Source organism: Gavia stellata, unplaced genomic scaffold (genome assembly GCF_030936135.1).
Source record: "Gavia stellata isolate bGavSte3 unplaced genomic scaffold, bGavSte3.hap2 HAP2_SCAFFOLD_34, whole genome shotgun sequence".
NCBI classification, from domain to species: domain Eukaryota; kingdom Metazoa; phylum Chordata; class Aves; order Gaviiformes; family Gaviidae; genus Gavia; species Gavia stellata.
Window position 1 is genome coordinate 655,738 of NW_026776320.1, and position 19,269 is coordinate 675,006.

Consider the following 19,269-nt stretch of genomic DNA (forward strand, 5'->3'; position numbering starts at 1 on the left):
CTCCTTCCCGAGGCAACCGGGACTCCGGGCGGGCCCAACACCACCATGGCAACGGCCAACGGCCGGACGCCGGCAGGGGAGGGAGGCGCCGCCTTCGGGACAGGAGGGCGGACACGGAGGCGGAGGGGCCCGGGGCGCTCAGCGCCGGTCGGTCCCGCTGAGAAGCCGTGGCCGCCTGCGGTCCCCCTGCGACTGCCGGCTGGCTGGAGGGGACAGCCAGAGAGCACGGAGAGAGCCCAGGCCTGCCAAAGGCTTCACGAGCTCACACGGCTTCGGCAGGGAGCCTCTGCCCCAGCACCACAGAGACCAGCTGCGCTTCCCTCATCTCTGGGGGCACGGGCACTGCAGAGGCCCGGCTAGCAGGGCCTTATCCCAGAGCAGGGACAGCCGCGCAGGGACAGCCTGCAATGGCCACGGCAAGCATGTGCGGGAATTGCCTCCAACACACCCTCCTCCCAGCTTCAGCACGGCCGCATCCCTGTGTGGGTCACCCTGAAACAGAGCAGCGATTGGAGACACTCATGGAAGAGTCCAAAGGGTTTCTCTGTGGAAATTCTAAATGACAGCCCTGAAGAGGTCACCACTTGGGAAGACCACACCAAGACACTCTGCAGGAGCTAATTTCAGCCACCCAGGCTACAGAAGCGCAGCACCCAGAGGGCCCCAGCTCTATCCCTGGGCTCAGCCAGGCTCTTCAGCCTCCGTGCAGCACCCATCACTACAGGGAGAGCCTGGGTAACCCTTGCAAAACCTGCTCCCAGCCCCGAGGGAGGTCAACTCCCTTTGCCAGGGCCTTAAACACCCAGACGAAATCCTGGCAGGCAGCACAGAATAGCTGATGCAGCCCCATGAAAGGGGAGCCACGGAGACCCTGGTGAGCAAGCTGAAGGGGACCGCTGCTCTCTGCAAAAAGCAGCTTTCTTGGATTCTCTCGGCTTTTGCACACAAAGCCCTCAGTGCACTCCGGCGTTTTGCAAAACACACACGTTCTGCCAAAGCTGCTTCATTTCTGATGGCACAGAAGGTGAACACTGCAGATTATTACTTTTTCGAGCTAACGGGGACTTTGAGGGGTAGGAATACACTGCATTCCCAGAGAGCACAGTGGGGAGGTGTCGCTGCAGGTGTACGCTACCAGCCACAGTGCTGGCAGCTGAGCAGGGGGAGGCCACAGCCAGCTTGTCCAGTAGCTTCTTCACCATAACCATGGCTCTTGATGGATACAGACACCAGGCAGCCCTGCCCAGCTGCCATTTTTGAACAGCAACGGACCTGAAATTAAAATCAACGTGGGTGTACGTACTTTGCAAACCTACACACACGGTTCAGGATGCCCTGCAGGATGTAGAAGACTGCAGCCACCGCTTTCTGACCCAGTCCTGGGCTTCACCATGCTTGCAGGTGGAAAGTCGTAAGACAGACCATCCCTCTCACAGAGCTTGCTGCCAGATGCACAGGTGTAGCTGAGACAGGGAAGACCACGTCTCTTCCAGGCTTCTTCCTCAGGACAGGGCTTATCAGTTCCAAGAACACTTGCAAGCTAGCCACAAAATGAAGCATCAGCCATCTTCCCCAGGGGAGACCCACGCTTTCAAAAAGAGAGCCCAGAAGCTGAAATTCACACCACCACGGTAGCTCAGGACCATGAACTCAGAGGAGCTACAGGGTTTACATCGCTGCTCCTTCTCCATTCCTGGGGCTGTCCATACAAACCCACAGGGACCAACAAGCCCCTCTTCCCTTGCCAACACCCTCTCTTCCCCAGGAGTTCGCCTCTGTTTTCCTTCACAATATCCAACTCTCACCATTAGGTTCAGCTTGGAGCCACCATTCCCGATTCACACGTGGCTCTCAGTTGGCTGCCTGTGTTTCTGGCTCAAAGGACACGTTTCAAGCAGCACAGACTGCAGCTAGTCCCAAGGAAACAGAGAGGGGAGGATCACACTTGCACACAGCCCAGCGCAGAAGCAAGCCACCCACCTCAGCACTTCAGACAAGCCACCCTTCTCCACCCTAGCAGGGTCTGACCAAAGCAGGCTCTTGGCCCTGGTCTCCTTAGAGGCACAGGTAACAGTTAAGCCATGCAGGGAGCTGCTCTACAGGGCTCCAAATCCTTCCCCCCATCCCCTGAGAAGCGTTGTTTACATAGCTCTTACCCTCCTGCAGAAACAAATGAGCATACAGCCAAGGGCAACAGGCAGCCATGTTGCATTAGTAACCTCTCCTTTGCTGCAGTGCTAGAGGGACACAGAGCACTATCAGCCAGCATCCCCAAAAGCCCTGCTGCAGGCTCTGAGATGAGACCTGACAGCACAGGCACTGTCTAGCTTCTGAACACCAACACCAGAGCCCCTGGGTGGGGGTTGAAACAGGCACATCAGAAACATAGCTTTCCTGTCACCAGTGCTGCACTCACCAGGCCAAACCCACAGAATAACTGGACACATCTGGTGTCTTGCAGAGGACAGAGCCACAGCAAAGGCAACGACCAGAGCTGCAATGAGGATCCAGGGAGAGCAGGGAAGTGCTGGCGCAGACAGCTTACACCATCACAGGGATGCAGATGGGAGCATCCACTACCCCCACTTCAACCCATAAAGGAAAAACTCCAGCACTCGGTTAAAGAAAGGAATACGACTACAACACTCATTCATTTTAGATGCTATCAAAACTTTTCCTCCTGAATAACTGCAGTGAGATCACTTACCTAACCGCAACCTCATGAAGTGCCAATCATGAAGTCCCAAACAGGCAGCCCATAATCCTCTTTGTCCAAGCAGCGTTCATACTTGTTTTCTTCTGAAAAAAGAAGGACAATAAAGTTGGCCCCTTTCAGCCATGTTTCCCCCTGACTTCCTCTGAGCAATGCAATCCCACATTGCAGGGAAGAACATTGATCCTTCTGCTAGCACAGACCTCAAGGCACAGCCCTGGGTTTCCTTTCTCCCTTTTTATTCCCATGCTGGGAATCTGTTTTGTTTCCTCACTTTTTGCTTAGTTTACATCTCACTTCCAAACCCTGAACTGTTTCTCTACTCCTGCTCTGAATCAAGACAAGATTTCAAATGCCTACATTTTGGAGACCCTGACATTAGCAGTACAGCCATGAAACCCAAAAAGAGTAAATGGTTTTTTCCCCACTGCTTTTTAAAACAAAGTCCTTGGCCCCAACAAGTGTAATGCTTCCTAGGTTTTCCTTTTCCTTAATACTATGAAACCATTTAATCCAGGCAGCTCTCTTTCTGTAAATGCAGAAGAAAATTTACAAGCCTCAAGAAGGTAATCCCATTTCAAGGGGAATGTCTGACATAGAGGTTAGCAGGGCAGTAACTGAGGCTGGGATTGCCTGGAGACAATGCACAAGAAGATGGGCAGGCTCTGGATGAAGTTCAGGCAGCAAGGTACTGGCCACAGTGTTACAGAACATCTCAAAACACAAGGTCACAAACAAGTGGAAAAGAAGGGAAAGAATGGAAAGAAGATACTTCATAACAAATGCACCTGGCACTTAGACATATTAAAGATAAAAACTGTCTCCACTAACTCTCCACTAACTAGCAATAATGATTAATGCAAGGACGAATCTTAGAAAAATAGAATGGACTGCCAAAATAGTGCCCTAAAGTTAACCTGCCTCATTATAATCTCATTGTAATGTGAAAACCACACCTCCTAGCTAGAAAACACCCCCAACCCAAATAAGCCCCCTACTCTCAGCATGCGTATTGAATTAAAAGAGAACTGTATCTTTAAGATGAAGTAAGAAAGGTACTAACCAATAGTTAATTTAGGGGTAGCACCAGTAGGCGTAACTAACTTTGTTAACTGTTTTAAATACCTGTCATGATTTTAACCCGGTGTGCATGTTAGGCACTGCAATAAACCAATGTCGGCTTTCTAAACTATCATTTGGTTTGGAGAGTTTTCTTCGCTACGATTTTCCAGCACGCACCGGAGTATTTTCGGGGAGGCCCTCCGATTCCCTGGTCGGGTGAGTTTCTGCGACAGCTCTCTGGGAGACTAACGACATCATTGGTATTGGCATTAGTATTGGGATTGGTATTGATATTGGATTGGTATTGATATTGGTTGCCTGCAAGGAAGTCATATCTGAATTAAGTACGCGTTGTTGAGCTATTGGTATTGGCAGTGCGTGACTGTGTAATCCGTACACTACTACGGGGACGCCCGGAGTCTGGATTTTGGTTTGGCTTGGGCACACGTACGTGGTAATTTTATACAGTGGGAGATGGACAGTCTACTGAAGGGGGAATTCTTAAGCGCTCTCCTCTAGGGTGTATACTAAACCACTGGAGCAAGTTGGGGGGTGATCCCTTGCTCGGAAAAAGCTGGCAGAATATTGCACTCATTGGTGGCCCTTGTATACTCTGGATGATCAGGAGAAATGGCCTAAGAATGGAAGTATAAGCTACAATACTGTGTTGCAATTAATGCTGTTCTGTAGATGCGAAGGAAAATGGCATGAGATACCATATGTGAATTTGTTCTTTGCGTTGCGGGATAATTATGATATACGTAGGGAGCGTGGCTTGATGGAAGGTGAAAGTGCTGTATTGGCGCTAGAGGCAGAAAATAAGAAAACACCTAAGCGTTGTTGTTCAGCATGTAGCATCGGCAGGCGATGCAAGAAATATAAAGAGAAATGGGAAGAAGAGCAACAGGAGGAGGAATTTGAGATAAGGATAGCAATTGGGAGAGGTAATGGGCAAAGCATGGACTGGACAATGTTAGAGAGTGGGATGAATGTGGATTTCTGTTGTTGTAATTGTGGGTTTGATTTTGGCGTGGGGAATTCTTTTTGTTGCTGCGAGTGAAGTTTGTAAAGATTGCGTGATGAATGTGGATTTCAATGATAATTCTTAAATACGTGATAACAGATTTAAGAAGGGGAGAAGATTTCCCTGTAAAGCACAAAGGGCCGGAATATCCTTGGAGAAAGATCCGTGTGCTTTCTGTAAGCAGAAAGGACACTGGAAAAGGGAGCGTCCACAGTTAAGAGGACAAGGCCTGAAGGAAATGCCAAGTCAGGCTGTTAACATGATGACATTAGAGTCAGACTGAGGGAGACCGGGGGAAGATTCAGAAACCCTCCCCAACAGAACCCCTGGTTATAGTAAAGTTGAGGAATGAAAAAGTAAAATTTTTAGTAGGTATGGGGGCCACTTACTCAGTATTGAATACAGGCAAGGCTAATTTGAGTAACCAAAGCACATCAATTATTGGTGCCACAGGGCGGAAAGAAAATAGGCCATTTTTCCGGCCTTTGAAGTTTGGAATTGGCAAAAGGGTGTTAACCCATCAATTTCTTTATATTCCTAATTGCCCTGTGCCGCTATTAGGACGAGACATATTAACTAAATTGAATGCACAAATTACTTTTTCAAAAGGAAAAATCCAAATCCATATTCCTGAAAATAAAGCTTTGGACCCTCAACTTTTTATGTTACAGAAGGAAGCCGAGTTACAGGAAATACCAGAAGAAGTTGAAAATGCTGTAACCCCTCTAGTATGGCCTTCAGGAACACCAGGACGATCCCGAGCGGCAGAACCAGTAATCGTTCAGTTGAAACCAGGCGCCAGACCGGTAAGACAAAAACAGTATCCAATTAAATTAGAAGCAAGAAAAGGCTTAGAACCATTAATAGAACAATTTGTAAATTTTGGATTACTAACAGAATGTCAGTCAGAATACAACACCCCTTCCGTTAGCATCTGAGAGTCAGGAACCGTTCGCTTTTGAGTAGGAAAGCCCTAAGACTGGTAGAAAAACTCACTTGTGCTGGACAGTATTACCACAAGGATTTAAGAATAGTCCTACGATCCTTGGAAATCAATTAGCCAAAGAATTAGAAGACTGGCAAAAGATGCATAAAAAGATCACCTTACTGCAATATGGAGATGACACACTGCTAGCAGCAAGCAACAAGGAAGATTCCATACAAATTACCATAGATCTCCTAAACTTTTTAGGGTTGGCAGGGTACAAAGTATCCCGGAAAAAGGCACAGAACGCCCAACAGGAGGTAATATATTTGGGGTACACAATTTCCCAGGGCCAGCGTAGTCTTGGAATTGAAAGAAAAGAGGCCGTTTGCCAGATTCCCGAACCCAGATCGAAACAAGAGCTCAGAGCATTTCCCGGAATGGACGCATGGTGTCGCCTGTGGATAATAAATTTTGGACTCACTGCCAAACCCCTATAGGAAGCTGTACTAGGGGAGGAAATCTCCTTGTCTGGACTCAGGAGTGCAGAGAAGCATTCACAAAATTGAAACAGGCCTTAATGAATGCTCCAGCCCTAGGCCTTCCGAATTTGGAAAAACCATTTGAATTATCTGTGCATGAAAGACTGCATATTGCCTCAGGGGTATCGGCCCAGAAGCTGGGATCATGGAGAAGATCCGTGGGAGATTTTTCAAAACAACTAGACAATGTTAGCAAAGGATGGCCAGCATGTCTCCGAGCAGTGGCGGCTACAGTATTACTGATCCAAGAGGCCTGAAAATTGACGCTCGGGCAAAAATTAACTGTATTGGTACCCCATGCAGTTACAGCAGTGCTGGAACAAAAAGGAGGACACTGGTTGTCACCAAGCCGGATGCTGGAATATCAAGCCGTTCTTCTGGAACAAGACGATGTGGAGCTGAAAGTAACCACGATCCTGAATCCAGCGACCTTCCTAACTACTGATGCTGGTGGAGAAGAATTAGCACACGACTATCTGCAAACGGTAGAACAGACGTACTCCAGCAGACCAGACCTGAAAGACCTACCAATAGAAAATGCGGACTGGGACCCGTTCGTAGATGGTAGCAGCTTTATGCAGAATGGAACACGAAAATCAGGTTATGCAGTAATAAGTGGTAAGGAAGTCATTGAGGCCAAAGCTCTGCCATCTAACACTTCAGCCCAGAAAGCAGAACTCATAGCCTTACTGAGAGCATTAGAACTGTCAAAAGGTAAAACTGTTAATATATGGACAGATTCAAAATTTGCCTTCGGAGCGGTCCACGCTCACGGAGCCATTTGGAAAGAAAGGGGACTCCTAACATCGCAGGGATCCCCAGTCAAATACAGGCCAAGGATCCAACAACAATGAATGCTCCAGCCCTAGGCCTTCCGAATTTGGAAAAACCATTTGAATTATCTGTGCGTGAAAGACTGCATATTGCCTCAGGGGTATTGGCCCAGAAGCTGGGATCATGGAGAAGATCCGTGGGAGATTTTTCAAAACAACTAGACAATGTTAGCAAAGGATGGCCAGCATGTCTCCGAGCAGCGGCGGCTACAGTATTACTGATCCAAGAGGCCTGAAAATTGACACTCGGGCAAAAATTAACTGTATTGGTACCCCTTGCAGTTACAGCAATGCATTATTACAAGCAATTCATCTACCCCGATTAGTGGCAATTATGCATTGCAAGGCACATCAAACTGGAAATAGCCCAACGCATGTAGGGGACCGCAAGGCAGACAGAGCTGCGAGAGAAGCAGCTGAAGGTCAAATATTGCTAGTTTGGCCAGAAAAGGTTCAGAGGTTGGGACCTAAGAGTCCGCAATATACACCAGAAGACAATCAATTGGCTAACCTACTGAAAGCAAACAAAAATCAAGAAGGATGGTGGGTGAACCCTTCGCACCAAGTAATAGTTACACAAGAAATCGTGCGTGAAATAGCCAATAGACAACACCAAGAAACTCACTGGGGAATTGAAACCATGGTGGAAGCACTAAAAACACAAGTGCTAAGTGTTCGAATGACTGCAATAATTAAGAGCATAGTGAAGAAATGTGAGTTATGCCTGAAGAATAATCCTCACCTACCCTGAAGACCTTTACCAGGGGTGACAAAGCGAGGAAACAGTCCAGGAGACTATTGGCAAATAGATTTTTCCAAATTAGCGTGGCAAAATGAGTACCGGTATCTTTTAGTAATGTTAGACACTTTCTCAGGTTGGCCAGAAGCTTTCCCTTGTTGCACCAACAAGGCAAAAGAAGTAGCAAAAGTGCTACTGAAGGAAATAATACCAAGATTTCGGGTACCCATAGGACTATCTTCAGATAGGGGCCCACACTTCATAGCAGAAGCTGTTCAAAGTTTGACTAAAGCATTAGGGGTAAAATGGGCTCTCCATACGCCATGGAGACCTCAATCAAGCGGAAAAGTAGAAAGAACGAATCAAAACCTAAAAAGACAGAGAAGTAATATTTGCCAGGAGGCTCAGATGAAATGGCTGGATGCTTTCCCCTTAGCTTTGCTACGGATACGCATCCAGCCTAGAACCAAAGAAAAGGTTAGTCCTTTTGAGATCACATATGGTAAACCTTATCAGATGACTGAAACAGGAGTTAATCCTGAAATTGCAGGACGACATTACCTAAAAGAATATGTTATCTCTCTGGGAAAGGTTCTGTCCTCTCTCCACAGGTGCATCACTGTGAGCGCGCCACTATCTTTGGACGTGCCTGTGCATCACTACCAACCAGGGGACGGGGTGTATCTGAGGACATGGTCAGACGAGCCGTTGAAAGAGAAGTGGAAAGGACCTCTTCAAGTTTTACTCACCACCCATACTGCTGTCAAGCTTGAGGGAGTCGCTCCGTGGACACAGCACAGCAGGATCAAGTCAGTCGCGTCACCACAGTAGTCTGTCAAACAAGAGAGACCTTTACGTTTACAATTAACGCAGGAATCATGAAGTTCTGGATTATATCTCTTGCAGCCATGTCAGGAAGTGCGGAAGTCAATACAGATGGAGAGGTCAATACAGATTTGGATGAAAACCTAATGCTAACTTTGATACAAGGGTTTGGTAAAATGCATAATCTTACCAGTGTTACAGCATGCATCCCAATCCCTCACTTGGCCAGTCAGCCCATCCCATGGGGCACTATACCGGTAAATTTATCTTTACTAGAGGAATATGACAACATCACAGGAGCCTTTAAGCAGGCCAGTGTCTCTTATTATTTAGACAAAGACAAGAAATGTAGACAGAGAGGAAGCGATGTATTACAAGATGCTACTTTTTGGAGATGAGGGGACAACAGAACAGTATTTGGGAGAGGCTCAGAAAAACAACGTCCCAAGGGATCACACCCCTTAGATGGCCATTTTCTGCAAATAGCATTGGCAGCCTCTGGCGGACAGGCCGCAGGATTACTGAAACTCTGTGTCACTAATAATACAGTACCTAACGTAACCTCCGCTCCAGAATGTACTAACCTTAGAACAGAACTCAAAATTTAGACTAGACCTTTGGAAGGACATTGGAAATATAAAGGGAATGTGGACTGGTGCTTTAATTGGGGAACGAAGGCTACTTGTGTTAGCCGAACCAATTGGATGTGCCCCGATGTTCTAAATTATAGTGAAATATCAATCCTAAATTCTACCTTGACAAAGATAGAACGTTGTAAAAAACAAAATTTTTCAACTAATGATTGTAAACAAGACGTTCCAACCCCAGGCTCTGGGGTCACATCAGATGGCTATTGGACTACCTGACTACGACTTAGTACAATAACTAGACAAGTAATTTTAGGATTACTGACCTTATGTCCTATATGGAAAAAGAATCCAATCAAAGCTCAATATTGGGGACGAATTAAAAGAGATACCGAGACAGAAAAGGACCCCGATACTTGGACGGAGCCTTCTGCAGCAGTACAATTTGAGTGGGCACTCCAAAGTTTCCCATTACCAGGGCTTTAGAAAATCGAATGTTAATAGAAAATCTGACTTGGCAGGTGGAAGCCCTAGCAAGAACCACTCAGAAAGGATTCCAAATTATCAACAAACAAATCCAAGCTAACACTAAAATGACATTACAAAATAGGCTGGCCTTAGACTTGCTATTAGTCAAAGAACAAGGAGTGTGTGGATATCGTACGTTAGACAAAGAGCACTGCTGTATCCACATCCCAAATATCACTGAAAACCTGCAAGAACAATTAGACAAAACGAGAAAAGTAGGAAAAGACAATAGAGCGATAAAAGAGGCAGCGGAAAATAATTGGTTTATCAAAATTCTCCAAGAATTAGGTGGGTGGTCTCTAAAAGGATGGTGAGCTACATTGTTGGAGGGAGTAATTCATGTGGTTGTGATTGTGATTATTCTAGGAATCTGCATAGGCTGTACTAAAAGAACCACTGAAAGAAACATATGGAAGTAGTAAAAATCTAACTACTTCAAAAGGGGGGACTGATACCAAAGAATTAAGAAAAAAACCAAAGTTGCCAAGCCTAAACCGTGATCACATACAAGCAATTAATGACCCTAACTGCATCGCTGAACTGATATAATGATAATACCAGAACTTCAGACTGAACTACTATCTAAACCACTGAGAAGACTTGGTATCGACTATGCATAAGATAACTGATTTTTCCACACAATTGCTTCAGTAAGGCTCTTAGAAATTATTATTAATAATATTGATAGTATTATGGTATTAATAGTATTATTGCGTGCATAATCAGGTTAGAGTTGAAATATTTTATATTCTATTTCTTTTTCCAGGTTGTAAGAGGACGGGATAGATTTGAGAATGTGTGACAAGGTTAATCACCTTCTGTTTAGTTGCTGAAATCCAAGTAAGAAGGATTCAGACTTCTGGACATTATAAAATATATCCGTACGTTTCAAAGGGGGGAAATGTTACAGAACATCTTGAAAAACAAGGTCAAAAACAAGTGTTAAGAACAAGTAAGAAGAGTTAGAAGAACGTAAAGAAGATACTTGATAACAAATGCACCTGGCTCTTAGACATATTAGAGATAAAGAATGTCTTCACTAACTCTCTACTAACTAGCAATAATGATTAACGCAAGGACGAATCTTAGAAAAATAGAATGGAATGCCAAAATAGTGCCCTAGAGTTAACCTGTCTCACTATAACCTCATGATAATGCTAAAGAACACACCTCCTGGCTAGAAAAGCCCCCAACCCAGTTAAGACCCCTACTCTCTGAGCATGCGTGGTGAATTAAAAGAGAACTATAAGATGAAGTAAGAAAGGTATTAACCAAGAGTTAATTAAGGGGTAGAGCCAGTAAGCATAACTAACTTTGTCAACTGTTTTAAACACCTGTCATGATTTTAACCCGGTGTGGGAGAAATCCCCCATGCACCCGGCGCTGCAATAAACCAGTGTCGGCTTTCTAAACTATCATTTGGTTTGGAGAGTTTTCTTGGTTACGAATTTCAGTAACAGCCGGGGTGCAATTTCTCCTTAAAAATGTCATAATCCCGATTGTTTGCAGTAAAACAAATTATCATTAAATTGCCATAAGGGCTCTGCTCCGCTCTCAATTGTTTATTGCATTGGGATTTCAAGCAGAAAAAGTCTCCAACTCCAATCATCAAGAAAAAGCACCAAAAAAGGCAAAGTGTCCATTGGAAATGCTGAGAAACACTTCAGTAACTCCTGAATATATTCCCTGTTTTCACTGTGAGACTCCAGCTCTGAAGGGGGGAAGCAGAATACAGAGATCCGGTAATACCACACTATACCATCTTTAATTCGCGAGAGCGCAGCGTAATACGCAGCAAGCTGCAAATACAGTGCTCTTCACTTACAGTAGCTGAAAGCATTTCATTCCCTTTTTTTCGATCCATTGCTGGGTTGGGGTTGGCTTCCCCCCCCCCCCCCCACCTTTGAGCTGTATGAAACAACTTGGCTTACCTGGAGGTGCACGGCGCTTGTGTTCTAGCTTGTGCTGCGGGTTCTTCCTGCAAAGAAGAAACCTCTGGTGAAGCTCCGGCGGAGCTGGGTACGGGGAAGGGAGCTAAAGCTGTGCATTAAAGACAGGGGAGGAGGGGTGACCCAGCGCGCACCTTCCCGCCCCACTCCCCTCCCGGCCAAGGGACCGGATTCGCCCCTCGCCAAGCTCTGCCGCCGCGGCAGGGCTGGGTCTGGCCCCAGGGACGGTGCTTTCCCTCCCGCTGTACGGGCGGCTGCTCCTTCGCCTCTCGAGCCGCCGGTCGTCCCCGGGGAAACCCCGGCAGGGCCCCGCGGGAGGCGGCAGCGCGGGCGCCCGCTCGCCCCGTCTGCGCTCCGCGCTCGGCCCCCGGCGCTGCAGACCCGGGGGGGCGGCGGGGGGGAGCTGCCGGCTGCCGGCTGCCCTCCCGGCGCTTCCCCCCGGGCCGCGGAACCCCTCGCGGGGGGGTCCGCAGACTGCCCTCCCGCAGGCCGGGCGCTCCCGAGCGACTCCCGCCGGCCCCGACGAGGCGGCGGCGGGGGCCGGCGCCCTGCCCCGCCGGCCCGCTCCCGGGGCGGGCTCGCCGCGGGAGAGCCGCCCCCGAGGAGGGGCCCCGCCGCGGAGGGCCGGTCCCGCCGGGCCCCCCGGCCCGCGCTGAGGGCGGCGGGGCGCTGCCGGAGCCCTCCCTGGCGCGGGCGGGGCGGGCGCGGCTCGGCGCCGCGGAGGTGAGGGGGGGGCCGGCGCCTTCCCGCCGGGGTTCGGCTCCACTTCTTCCCCGGGTGGACGGCGCCTGGGAAAGGTCTTCTCCGGCCCGGCCCGGCCCGGCCCGGAGCGGCGGGGAACGCGGCCTCGTTCGCTTCGCTCCCCGGCGCGGCCGCGGCGTGGGCTGTGCCGCCGCCCGCGCGGGGCCCCACCGGCCTGGCCCGGGCCCGGGCCTGGGTCGGAAGGGACCCCTCAGGGCCGTCCGGGCCGCCCCTGCCGCGGGCAGGGACATCTGCCGCTCGGGCGGGCCGCGTCCCCTCGCCCCCCGCGCTGAGCCGAGGGCTGCGCTGCCCTCCGCCCTGCCCGGGGCGAGCGGGCCTGAGGGGCTGCGGGGCTGCGGGCAGCGCTCGCCCGGAACGCCTTCCCGCGGGGGTTCGGCTCCGCTTCTTCCCCGGGTGGACGGCGTCGGGGAAAGGTCTTCTCCGGCACGGAGCGGGGCGGGCGGGCGGGCGGAGCAGACGCGGGGCTGGGGAGCGGCTGCGGAAGAAGCCCCGGCTGGAGGTGCTGGAGAGAAGGGGGGCCCTGCCTCCTTCCCTCGGGCCACCCCTCGGGTTTGCTCGCGGGGTGGGTGCGCGGGGGCCAGAAGCCCCAGTTCAAGTCCAGGTATGAAATTCATGTCGGATTTACTTCATTTAGTTGCTGACAGCTGCGGTTCTAGTTGGCAGTCATCAGTTCTGAAGGATCCTTCCCCCACGTGTGTTTTCGATGCTTGTTTAGTGCTGAAAACGGCTTCAAAAACGTTTGAAACAGAGATCTCGACAGCTTGTGTTCTGCTGGCACTGGCACTGGACAGGTACGTCTTTGTGTAACACCACCACCCCCAAAAAAAACCCCACTCCCCCCTGAAACTGAAGTCCAGTTCTGGACCTCCTGTGTGCCTTTTAGCGGCGAGTCATTTTCTATCAGGCGAGGTGGATCCAGACGTATATCCTGTGTCACTTCACTGTTGAGTGCACAGACTTCTTGTAAACCTCAGCTGCTCAGGTCACATCCTCTGTCGGTGTTGGAATAAGAATTTCAGGTAAGACAGACTGACATCTGTGTGCTGCTGGGATTGTATTTGGGAGATCACAGACGGCCTTCAGCTTTGAGGATCAAATTTAACCATGATTCTAAATGAGAAGTAGAAATACCTTGCCCCTCCTCTCCCTCCTTGACCAGCTTCAAAGTTTTTAAGTGAATTGGCCTGTGTATTCCTCGTCCCTGTCATGCTGTCGCTGGGTCAAGAGGACTACCCACGGGTGTAAGTTCAGGCGTGTGTCGGAGACTTTGCAGGATTGAGGGCAGGTTGATGACCAGCAAGGAGATGTTTCCTTTGTAACCTTGTGGCTTTTATTCTGAGCTGAATCAAAGTGGTTCATGTTCATGTCTGTCTTTCAAGCCTGGAAAGTGTCCCACAGCTCCAATCCTGGACCAAGTGCTTTCTGGGGAGGATGGCATGGTGGGCTGGTCCTCCGTCCCTGGGAATGACTCTCGGGGGTGGTCCGGTTTTCTAGAGCTGCTGCATTCTTGTGCAGAATTCAGCCCCTGCACGATTCAATCTTGGTTCTGCAGAGCTGGTAATCAGAGGGGTGCCTGGGTCTCTGCTGGTGGGGTGGGTGGGTGCGTGGGTGCTAAGAGCTCTGCTGTGCCTGTGATGTCTCCTTTGCTCTGCCCCTTGCTCACTCGCTGTGCCCTGTTGTACCTCTTCTAGTCTTTGTACGAGTGGTTCTCCTCGGGATAAAGAGAGACTCTTTCTCTCCCCAGGTATTTATAAGGACTGTGCAGTCAAGGCTGTGATCTGTAGTTTTGTTAATTCTGCTCTTTTTACTGCCTGTGACTGTTCTTCCCCCGTGCAGGCGATGGGCAGAGCCGTTGGCATAGCACTCATGAAGCGGTTTGGGTGGCGGGCTGATCTGCGGGACCCCGATGCAGAGGTCGCGGTGTTTGTCTGCCAGACGGCCTGTCGCTGCTTCCAGGATTGCCCCCGATAGCTTTTGGGTTGTTCTCTGCTCCCTTTGCACTCAGGACCGGGGCCTCTCCCCTGTTTGTCTTTCTGCTGCTGAGTTTAACTAGAAACCGTCTGGTAGCGCTGAGTAAAGCTTTTCGGTAGCTACCATGTGCGTAGTGCCTTCCAGAGCACTGAAATAAATACCAGAAGGGCCAGCATGGAAAAGCTGTAGTGGTCATATTGGCCGTTGAAAACATGTGACAATGCCTAGTGAATCATTTTCTGCAGGTATTCCTAATTATGTGTCAGTTATGTTTGTTAATTTTTGCCACCTGAGGATGTGAAGGTACTTTGTTAAATTAAATGAGGTCTTCTGCCATGACAGCGAGGCAGACTTTACGAACAAGGAGTGCTCTGTGTGGAGGTGACAATGAGTCTGCAGGTCTTGTGCCTTCAGGATACAAGAAAGCTGACATTTTGTGACTTCTTTTTGGTTAGAATTCTTCTCTTCAAGGTCAGTTGATCACTTTCTGGGGCAGTGTGTGAATTTGGATATTATTTGGGTTTTACTGTAGCTGAATAATTACCCCTTAGGCTCTTTGGTTGTGGAGTGGTAGTTTGTTGTGTGCCTGCAGAACAGCCTGAGGCAGATTGGTTTCATCCACTTCCTGCTAAATAGCTGTTTTGGAAACTGCCTGTTAGTTACTAGAAGGTGATTAAGGAGAACTTCATGTATACATTACGTAACTTTTTACACACGTGCGCGCGCACACGTGCACGCGCACACGTGCACGCATGTGTATATATCCACCTGTGTAAGTGTATATGCTGTGAGCGTACAGGTTGAGAGGTTTAGGAAAAAGAGTAGTAAACTGCTGCGTACAGAAGAATGTTTGATTTGTGGCGAGAATTTTATCTACAAATGTCTTTTACCCTTTACGATGGCGCCAGAAGTTGCTGCAGTAGGAAGAAAAGGTGTCTATAACCACCTCTGTGATCTGTGGGCAGCTGGAATAACTGCTATAGAGCTTGCTGAGCTTCAGTCTCCATCCAATGTTTGACCTACATCCAGTGAGGATAGCAAGAGGTTAAAGCGCAGTGTGTAAGTACAGCTCCCCAAATCATCCATCTGGAGTAGTGGCTACATGGGTGCTTGTGGTGTTTGGGGGTACTGCAAGGGTATTGGGTTGTAAGTGTTCTGGATGAACGTGATAGAAATTGTGACAACTCCTTTTGGTGCATAAATGCACCATGTTGTCCTGGTAAGCATCTCTTAAACGGATGGACTTCTTCCTGCCAACTAAACAATGTATTCAACATTCATGTCAGGTATGTACTGCCATGTAAACCACAGAAATACTGTTGGTTTTTTTAGAGCGCTTTTGCTAATGATGGAAAAGAACTTCCAGCCTCCTGAATTAAAGGACAAAATGAAATGGCGAGTACTTTTCTGTTTCAGTAGATAATGATCATGTAGTTCACTGGGCAATTGATTCTCATGTTTACCACTTCCTTTTACAGGTCCAATAGTTTCCATCATTCTGTGAAAATGGTACTTAGGAAAAAATCCTAAAAAAAGACCGACAGCTGAAAAGTTACTACAGGTATAAATTTATGTATGGGATTTTTTTAAAGTTCTAAAATTAAAATATGCTTAATATGAGTGGTTGGAATTTTAATCTGTGTTTTTCCTTCTGTCTTTCAGCATCCTTTTTGTTACCCAGCCATTAAATCCAAGTCTTGCTATTGAACTTTTGGATAAAATGAATAATCCTGAGCATTCCACTTACCGTGATTTTGATGACGATGATCCTGAGGTAGGAATACGTTTTAATCACAGAATCAGATAAGTTTTCATTTGCCGACAAAACTAAATGCTTATGATTTCTTGAGCCACAGAATGTTTTGTGATCTGGGAACAGGCTCAAGGGTTGCTTTTACTTTTGGTTGTGCTGCTCTGTCACATGTACAGGCCCTTAGCAAAACTCATTATATTTGGGGGAGAAACGCTCAAAGAGAAAGAGATGAAAACACTTTAAAATTTTGTTTGCAGTTGTCCTTCAACAATTTTGCAGCAGTATGTGTGGACTTATTCTCCAGTCCCGAGTTCTGTCGTGCATTCTGCTTTCTGTTTCTTTGTGGAATTATGTTTCCATTCATCTGCAAAACAAGCATTCGTAAAAATCATGTTCTACCTCTGTAGAACTTGTTCTTTTGTTCCTCATTTGCTTTCTTATGAGAAGGAGAGAACGATCCTGTAGTTGTTTTTGTCAAGCGGTTTGGTATGTGTTTCTTGCAGATTCTATTTTCTATCTTGGAATACTCTGAAACTCCATTTCACCTACGGTTTTGTCAAAGACAAAGTTTCTGACTTTCTGCTTTAACAGCTGGGAAGAAACAGCACGCTTATGTAAGATGATAAGCGGTGCAGGACTGAAGTGTTTCATAAACAAGAGAAAACAGATATTCTGTTACTGCATCCTGTCTTCATACTTAACTGTATGTTAGTGAAGACTTTCCAACTATCAATACCGTTAAACTGAGAGGCCAAAAAGGAAATGTTACCTGAGCAAAGACAAATGCTGGCCAGCATTGTCTTTACTTGCTCAAATCCAGTGTTTTAAAAACCCTTGTCTTGAAGTTAAAGACACTCTACAGATAAAATGTCTCCAAATGATTCTAACTTTCATGTACAATCACATACATGCAATCTTTATTTTTAGCTTCCGCTTGATTTCTGTCTGTCTTTGTTGCTATTATGCTAAAGAAACCTGCTAAAAACCAGGTACACAATACTGGGTTTCAAGTGAATATATTTTGGTATTGAAGTATTTTATTGTTCACTTCTAGCCTCTGGTAGTGCCTCATAGGATTCATTTGAGAAGTAGAAATGGGAGAGAAGAAAAGACATGCTCTGAAATAAACTGTAAGCATATGACAACATTAACTATTCTTAAAATAATCATTGATATTCACTTATTTCAACTCGTATTCTGCATAGCTGACGTATATAGAAACAGTTTTAGTGATATTCAGGAAAAGAAAAACTTATGCTGTTTCACTTACGGATATAGTTTCTAGATGACTATGCAAAAGAAACATTAGTGTAAAGCATTTGAATGCCCCTTTTGTCAGCACTTCAGCAAATGCCACTATTGCTTCATCTTAACTGAACAGGACGCAACCTGAGCTCTTCTGAGAGCTGGTTGGTATCGCTTCATACGCCACTGCAGCAGGGATATTCGGAGTGATGCCAGATTGTGCTAGGTAGCAGAATGGCAGAGGAAGATTTTCCTGCCTTAAATTAGTCTCTTGTTGTGGTTTTTGCTTTTGAACTGAAACAGTCCTTTAGAAATCAGGAAAGGAGGTGGTTGATCGCTGGCCATTAAAAGCAGACTCCATCCCCCAAACTGTGGTCATTCTTTTGCTTGAATTAAATCAGAGCAATCCTTGGAGCTTTAGTTGTGCAAACTTTGTGCAGATGAGTTAAGATGATACTGCATCACACAAACTGAAATATGCATTAGTTTCCTGGAAACAGGCTGGGTGTGGCGATTAGCTCCATTGGGTTATGTTAATGTTGTCTACCTGGAGACAAAAGTAGATCTAGCACCTGATATAGCCTCTGGGTCTCCTGATAATGGCCGATATGCAAACTTGAGACTTGGCCAAACAGCCAAGTCAGTGAAATGCCCCAAATGGGTGCCCTAAGGCTGACCTACCTCATTATAATGTTAAAAAACACACCTCCTAGCTAGAAAAGCCCCCAACCCAAATAAGCCCCCTACTCTCTGGGCATGCGTAGTGAATTAAAAGAGAACTGTATCTTTAAGATGAAGTAAGAAAGATCCTAACCAATAGTTAGCTAAAGGGTGGGACCAGTAGGTGTAACTAACTTTGTTAACTGTTTAAATACCTGTCATGATTTCAACTGGGTGTGCATGCTAGGAGGAAAGATCCCCCATGCACCCAGCGCTGCAATAAACCAATGTTGGCTTTCTAAACTATCATTTGGTTTGGAGAGTTTTCTTGGTTACGATTTTCGGTAACATAATTACAGTCCAACTTAGATTCTTGTTTTCATTTCTCCTCTGTAGTTGGTCAAGTAAAATTTGGTCCACCGTTGAGGGAGGAGACAGAGCCACATCGTGAGTTTGTGAGTTACAAGCATGGGCTATGCTCTGCACATTATTCCCTGCAAATGTCTGTGGAGGAGGAGAAATCCAAGATGTGTAGCATACCTCCTTAGTGCTACTGAAGTTGGTAGTGAATTTTTCTGACAAGTAGCATATTGGTCCTGGATCTTTTGGTGCCATTGCACTATATGCAGCAAGACCCCTTATTCGTGGGCTCTGCCAGGTGTGATGTATGTGCTAAGCAACAGCCCTTGGTCTTGTGGGTTTCCCCTATGCTTTATACCTCATTGCCAAGTATATCATTCCCTTTATTTATAGAGTTATTTTTTTAATTGTAGAATGCCTGTGCATATTCAAATGTTTCTCTCCCTTGTGCTTGTATTGACACTTGAGCCACGCCGAGTCTGGCAGTTGATGTATTCTGTGAAGGTGTGTTGCCAATGTTTTCATCCTACGGACCTGTCAGTACAAGGGGTGTGAGAACTCAAGCAGTGAGGGAAAAGGTGTCTGTGCTGCCTCACGCACGCGATTGCAGCAGCTTCCTCTCTTCTATGGAGACTGTTGCTTTCCACACTTGTGCACTTGGGCAGTTTCTTCACATTCCTGGATAAAAAAGACACTCCTTTGCTTCCTTACTGCAGACTTCTGTGTTCTCTGTTTTTCTAAGGCAGGTGTTGAGGTGAAAAAGTTGGCTTAGTGCATAGGTGGGAGGGACA